General features: G+C 37.5%; 1 long non-coding RNA gene across 1 annotated transcript; it reads left to right on the top strand.

Annotated features, from left to right (window-relative positions):
* Window positions 1-243: 243 nt before the first annotated feature.
* On the top strand, window positions 244-4787 carry LOC103151322 (uncharacterized). Its single transcript, XR_477632.2, has 3 exons — window positions 244-398; window positions 3904-4143; window positions 4429-4787. It is a non-coding gene; the product is annotated as an uncharacterized LOC103151322 (long non-coding RNA).
* The last annotated feature ends 2805 nt before the right edge of the window (window positions 4788-7592 follow it).

Below are 7592 nucleotides of genomic sequence, written 5' to 3'. Positions count from 1 at the left end.
AAATGGTTTGTTTATTATAAAAGTGACAGTAATAAGGGACTAACTGTGTAGTAAACCAGCAATTAATTGAGCACTTAATCAATAATATTACACAAAACCAATAACAAATAAATAAAAAAAAAATCTGTGGATCTTGATGAGAAAACCAGTAAAAGTGCTCAAAAATCCCAAACAGGTTGGTCAGGTTATATCAGCACAGTCAACTCGTACACACCTGTTAGACCAAAAGACACACCCTCTTTTGTCATGTGAGCCATGAGACGTCAAGTATCTATTGTTCATACCGGCAGCGTCTGCGAAGGGAAAAGTATCTTTTCACGGCTCACCTTTAAGGAAAACCTTGTCCACAGAAAGGCAAAATTTAAACTGACAACAGAAAAACCTCTAAAAGCTAAAGGGTAAGACCATTACTCCTTTTTTTTCCCCCTCCCACTTAATGGCTTTTCTTTCACTTCCTTTCCAGCTCACTTTCATTGCTGAGGAGGGTTATGGAATTTCATTACTTATGATTGAAATCCGGTGAAGTTTTGAAAGCAAAAAAGGTCCATTGAAAATGCCAGGATCCCCTCCGGATGCCAGCAATCTAATTTACTGTCAGCCTTAATAAATGAGGAGCCCACCGGATGGCATCGAACAAGTTGTTATTCCACCATCAGGGTTATCACTTAATATCTGATAATGTCTGTGGGGAGCAATTGCACCTGACAGTTAAAACAGAAGGCCTCAACCTCTGGCAGCAGGAGTGGTCGTGAGTGTGGAGGGATTGTTAATATGTCAAATCAATGTGACTTCACTCAATAAAGAGTTCATAAAAGAAATGGAGATGAGATTGGAGAGCTAACCGCTCGCTGCAATGGGAAAACATTATTCTGTAATGAAACTGAAAAAAAATATATATATATTTTTACGCGTCTGGGTGGAAACACAAAGTTGAGGACGAATTTTGAAATTTTCCGCAGGTGTCAAACACATCAAGAGTAAGTTCAGATTGTGTCATCTGTTTTTTTGTTGTTGTTTTTTTTTTTGGTTTTTTTGGAGCAATTACATTTAAGAGCAAAAGGAATTGTTTGTGACTTTTTATTGCTTTCAACCCCAATCCTCATGGGGTTGTTTACATACAATTTAAACAACCACATTACGTAGCGCGTTACATATGCCACAGCCAAATGTTAGCGATTGGGTAGCATCAGATCCATTTGTTTAAGACTACAACAGAGTCCATGCCTCCAACAAGCTATTGTTTATTCCAGGCCCTTTGAATGAAGCAAAGCGAGAAGAAGCTGCTGTTTTTTACTTGGTAAGCACCAGCTAGTTTTCAAAGTGTGCTGATGTGTAAAACGTTTTCTTTCATTTTTTATTTATTTATTGGATAATCTATAATTAGAATGTGTAAGATCATCTATATCATACTGGTTATAGGTCAATGGTAATTTTAAAAAGATTTTGCAGAAAAACACAGAAAGTTGCAAAATAAATATAAAGGCCAGAACAAATTGTTGTTGCCCAAAACTATAATCTGTAGTTTGACAGAAACAGATCCTGTAAAAGTAAGATATAATCTCCTTAATCTGCTGATAATTACACACTCAATAGTTCAGCAAACCCAAAATAGTCCCAAAAGTACCTGTTATCAGGCAACATGGAAAGTGAAATAAAATAGCAGCTGCAATGTGGGACGCGGGCAGCTGTGTGCTGGTGTGTATGCACTGATCGGGCATTTTAAGGGACAATTTTGATGACTGAATAACTGAATGGGAACATCTGCAGAACTGCAGCTATTACCAGATGCCAGCTGTGGGTCAGGATCTCAGAAGTGATCCGAGGAAGAAATGTGGCAAACCAGGATAGGGTTAAAGTGCATGGTTGGATCTACCTGATGTGCTTCTGTAAAATTTAAAACTGTAAAAAAAAATAAAAATAATAATATGTGAGACTGGACAGCTGGAGACCAGACAGGTACACACGCTCACCCCTTGTCCATATTTGAAAGCCTCCAAAATTTACCCTGAAATGTCAGAACTGGGTAAATGGAACAATAAAAGAACACTTCATGGTCTGATGAGCCTCTTTTGTAAAAGCCCCTTACTCGGGGAACCTATTTCACCAAGACGCATGATAAAAAGAAGACCATGTACCATTTCATGGAAGCAGCAGTCCCTCATTGCTGTGGCCACTTTCAGCAGCATAATGTACCTTGCCACAAAGGCAAAAATGGTTCAGGAAAAATTTGGGAAGTACAACAATGAGTTTGAGATGTTGTGTTGGCCTTCAAGTTCGTCAGACTCAGTCATAACCTGTGATCTGCTAAACCAGAGGTCAGCAACCTTTACAACAGCTGGTGGCTCAGTTTGTGCAAGGTGCTTTGGAGTCCTCTGGACTAGATAAAGCACAGGCCATTTACATATAAACACCAGAGAGGTCCATTTTTTGCCTTCAGTTCTGCTAAACAAATGTACTCTTCAGAACAAAATCACCTCTTATTAATCGGAAATAGGAGATTTTAGATTTATTTTTTTTAATTAAGACCAACAGATGTACTGCACTTTATTTTTGGTTTCCAGATGTATAATTTTTCTTAAGCGAGACATTCAATTTTTATACAGAATAACATCAAAAATGTTATGCTGTCAAGGGGTGGTTTGGTGGTGGTGAAACGAGGACGCAGGCAGACCCAGGATGTAGATGAAAATGATGAATTCAATGATAGAGTCCAAGGTACAGAACAACGGGGAACAGGACAAGGAACATACGAAGCACAACAAACACACGACGGGGATCCGACAACAGACGTGAACTTAAATACACACGGGGTAATTAAGGGAACAAGACACACCTGGGAACAATCAACAGGGAAGACAGAGACAGAGACTCACAGGACAGAAACTGAATACAGAAAACCCTAAAAATAAATACACAGAAAGACGGAACATGACATATGCATATAATCTATGATAATTCTTCAGGGAAAAACAAACAAACTGCTAAAGCAAAAGCATTCTTAATTTGCCTTTTCATTTAAACTTCCTTTTAATTTGTGACTGCTGTTACCTGTGATATGACATGTTGTCAGCCTGTCCTGCTTATTGCTCATGTGTGACTTTGCTGCGTGTTTATTTGCATGTGATGCGGTTAAATGCCCTGCACTCCGCCTCAACCTGTCACCTGACACTGCAAAATGTGGACCGTCACAAACATAAGCAGATTGTCTTAATTTAAAGGTCATAAAATAATTATAAAATAAAAATATAATTAGAAAAAACTGTTGGACAGCTATTAGCTATAACCTATTAAGCTTAAAGTGAAATGCCTTGTGTAAAAATGACTGTTTCATGAACAAAATTTTGCAGCAACATTCACTCTGTCTAGTAGTTTAATCCTCATGGGACTCCTGAATGATATATCAAAATAAAGAGCTCAAAAATCAGGTACAGTATGCTCATGTCATTCTACTGCCAGCCATTGTTTTTATGGAATTTAAGTGGATTTATCTTAAATAAAGCTGAACAAAAGTGAAGGCAACTCTACGGACTTGAACATGGCTCTTTGTTTGGACTAACACTCCAGCCCCTCATGAAGAAATATCTTTTAAATCTTGGTGATGAGATTATTTCTGCTTTGTTCCACCTGAGTTAGTGTTTCCAGCGGCAGAAACTGAAAAGACAAAAAAAACAAAACAAAACAAAACTGGTGTCAAGCAAATACCAGAACTGGTTCAGCAGGAAAAACACACCCAGAGCACAGAGGGAGAGGTGTTAATGGGTTTGGTTTAGATTTTAATACACTGTTATAAACAAAGCCTGTTTCACATGCGTGTGCAAATCAGACCAGTAACTCACTCTGTTTTACAACAGGGAAATTTACCGTTTCCTTCATTTGATTTTTTTTTTCCTTCTTTTTAAACAGATATTGTATCAAACTAAACGAGCATCATGGGACGAGGTGAGAGTGAGGGGTGGGAGGAAGAGCCAAAGACAACTCAGCCCAAGAGTCAAGCGGACAACAAGGAAAAAAGGTCGGAGGGTGGAGGCTGTCCAAAGTGCTGCTTGAAGACCAGGAACTGTCTGATGAGCCCAGAATGTGGCAGAGCACTGCAGATCTCCAGTGTTGTCGCCTTCTGCGGAATGTGCATCCGTGCATGGACGTGTAAGTCTGAACCTGAGAAATCCGAACAGCAATGGGCTGTTGCGATGAATTCAACATGAATAACGATAGAGCAGGAATTTTGGTTATTTTGTGCTCTGATAATTCTCAAAATGGAAATTAATTTCTTTCTCTGGAGGTTTTAAAACGCGTAACCATGACATTTAATCACTGTGACTGTCTTTCAATTAATCTTTTCATCGTTTTTTTTTTCACTCTCTATTTCAACTTTTTGGAAGCTTATTTAATTACTAATTTTTCATTGTTTTTTTTTATTTTTTATTACAGAATCATCAAGGCCTTCAGGAATTCCATGAACTATGAAGAATCCTTCAATCTCCTGATTGAAATATTTTACCGTATTCTAAAATGAAAAATGTTGAACTTTACTCTTTACTTAGCTTTTCTTAACTGCAGCAAATATTTAATATAAAGAAAAATAAGTTAGCAGTATTTTTAAATAGATATGCCAGTTTTTAAAAATGTCATACTTTGCCAAAATATTTGATTTATGTAGAAAGAGGGACGTGTATTTGTATGTATGCAGTAAATAATGTCATAATGTAGACAGCTGAAAACAAGCTTGTTTGTATTTATTGTCATTTAGAGAATTAAACGGCACAAGTTCAAATGTATATAATAACTAAGTAAGTGTCACTTATTTTTTGTGTTAAAGTAATTTTTTTTTTTGGGTGTGCTGTGGTCACATGTAAGAGATAAATAAGGTTTCATCATATTCATATTCAAAAGCTGTTGCTACAATTTGATCAGAAAAAAAAAATCTGACATTCAACAAGGCCTTAAAGTTGAAAACTTTGGTTCAGTTTGCCCATTTTTAGAGCCTTGTTAATTTTATGAAACAAAAACCAAATTTCCTTCCACTGGACCTTAAGTGAATAATAAAAAATGTAAATCATTAGTTGTTAAAGCAGATAAAATGTAAAGATGATTGATAAAAAAAAAAAAAAAAAAGTTCTGTGGCAGATTGCTCAATTTTGTATACAAAAAAAAAGTCAGCTGTGAAAAAATAAAAGGCAGGAAAATGGAAAATTTGAAGTTGGTTTACATGGTTGCATGTGTGGGTCAGGGTTACATCCTGTACAAAAAAGAACTCCAACAATTATGAAGTACAGGGGTGGCCTCATGTTGTGTGTGTGTGTGTGTGTGTGTGTGTGTGTGTGTTTTGCTGCAGGAGGAACTGGTGCAGTTCACAAAACAGATGACATCATCAGAAAAAGAGCACTGCGTGCAAATGTTGACTGCAGACTTTTTATACACAAAATTCTTAAAATTATATGCAGCTCACCAAAAGCATGCTAGTGTTCAGTGTGTGTTATTAGTGTATTTGGTAGATTCATTTGTCCTTACATAGCTGCCTTCCTGTGTCCGACTGTGTCAGCGAAGGCATCACAATACAGGGGTGACATTTAAGGCGGACAGATTAAGGCCTCTCTCCAATTAATTTCGCTTTCCTCTCCCTGCTAAATACACAATCAACCAAAGGCAAAATGTCACTAAAACAAACGAGGAGCCGCCGTGTGGCTGACAATTACCACCAAGCACCTCAGAAATGCCAATATGTTAAACTGGGAGCGGTGTGTGAGATGAATGGGTACAAATGGCGATCCAGAGGCCTGGTGTTGCAGCCTTGCTAAAACGGGAAGGCGTGCGGTCCTTGGCATTTTTTATTTGGTAATGACAGCCGACAAGTCGACGCATAGGTCAAACGTTTCAAAGGTGTTGAACGTAACATATCTGATAAATAGGATCACATAATTAGTAATACAAGAAAAATGCACCGTTCTGCACGGCATAATAAGCTAGTTTTGATTAAGTGATATTAAATCAATTTTGAAGTCAATGGTATATTTTTATTATATGAATTATTAAGACCGCAACGCAGTTTTTATGCTGCGTCATTTCCATACATAAGCCCAGACAAGTCTAAAATCCCAGCTATAACTACTAATACCCAGGAAAAAGCGAGCTGGAAATGATCAGGTGCTATATGACGAGTGAGAGGAAACAATCTTATAATGGATTGAGGAAACCAGGAATAATACAGAGGTATATGACAGCAATATTATGATCCGCTGGTTTTCCAGATAATTTAAGTTTGATATTCATTTAAGATTTAATCTGGGGATATTTAGTTATGCCGGCGAGACAAGAACTCTCCCTACTCACCACAGGGAGATTTTTAAATAAGAAATGGTTGCAGCTAAAAAGATTAGATTGATTAGTCATCCTAATTATTGTCATTTTTCACAATGTCACTAATTCGGATTCTCACAGTTTCAAAAATGGAACAGATTTCCCAAATCAAAAGAAAACGTTTTTATTCCTTTCAGTGACTGTGGAGGCCACTCGCAGCATTAATGCATGTCACCTGGCTGGACCGGAAAGACTTTGATTTTGTGTTGCATTTCTTCTTAATAGATTTTACACACAATATGGCACAACCAAACAGACAGTGGTTTAATTCATCTACTCAGTCTGTTTGAATTTATTTAGCTCTATTCTCTCTATTTATTCACTTGTTTTGCCAGAACATCTGAGCAGAAGACAGCACTGGACTCATTCCAGATGTCCTGACCAACCAAATGTATTGTTGCTTTCTTCATATAACATTGAAAATATTATAAAGACCTGAACCTGAGCAAGACTTTTTCATAATCAAAATGAGCAAATGACTGCAAAAAAGACAAAACTTGAAACTGAGTTCTTGAAATAAAATAAGTTTGCGATGATACTCTAGCTTGTTGAAACACAGCTATATTTACTGGGAGGGAGGAATGACGTGTGAACATCATATGTACAGACCTGCAAAAGTATTAACTCTTATGATGTAATCACAAAGTCAGTTTATTTTACTGAGTTTGTTTTATTTATGTTTGAGTTGTTCACTTGCTTAAGCAGAGCATCCAGCTCTTTTCTGCTTTTTAATATTTACACGTTTGTTATTTTTTATTGCATTTGCGACAACCTTCTCTTACAAAAAGGTTTAACTTTCAAGAGCTTTTCCTGAGTAAATCAGTTGTTGCATAAAAAAAAAAAGTTTTTTTTTTTATATACAATGATGTTGACTCAGTGTGGACAGCACTGAAATAGGACCAAATCTACTTTAGTTAATGGAAACCCCCATTGAGGCTGACCAGGATTTCAAGCTGCTCCTGTTGGACAGAGACTCACTTGGAACGCAGCAAGCCCATCTGTTGCGCTCAGACTGAGCCGTCTCAAAGGGCTGAAATGTTCCAGTGTTGGGTGATCGGCACCCACCTGCCCTCTTACAGTTTCGAGTAAAGAAAACCCAATCCCTATCCGGGGACTACACTGTGCTTGTCACTGTGTTTGTCCCATGCTCAAATGATGGGTGGAGTTTTCTGGCCACAGTCAAGGTGTAGGTGGAATCTCTTTTTGGGGACTACGAGAACCGGAAAATCTGAAAAAAA

The sequence above is a fragment of the Poecilia formosa genome, unplaced genomic scaffold (assembly GCF_000485575.1).
Source record: "Poecilia formosa unplaced genomic scaffold, Poecilia_formosa-5.1.2 Scaffold7, whole genome shotgun sequence".
Classification (NCBI taxonomy): Eukaryota; Metazoa; Chordata; class Actinopteri; order Cyprinodontiformes; family Poeciliidae; genus Poecilia; species Poecilia formosa.
Note: the sequence above shows the minus strand (reverse complement) of the source record. Positions and strands in the feature narration are given on the sequence as shown.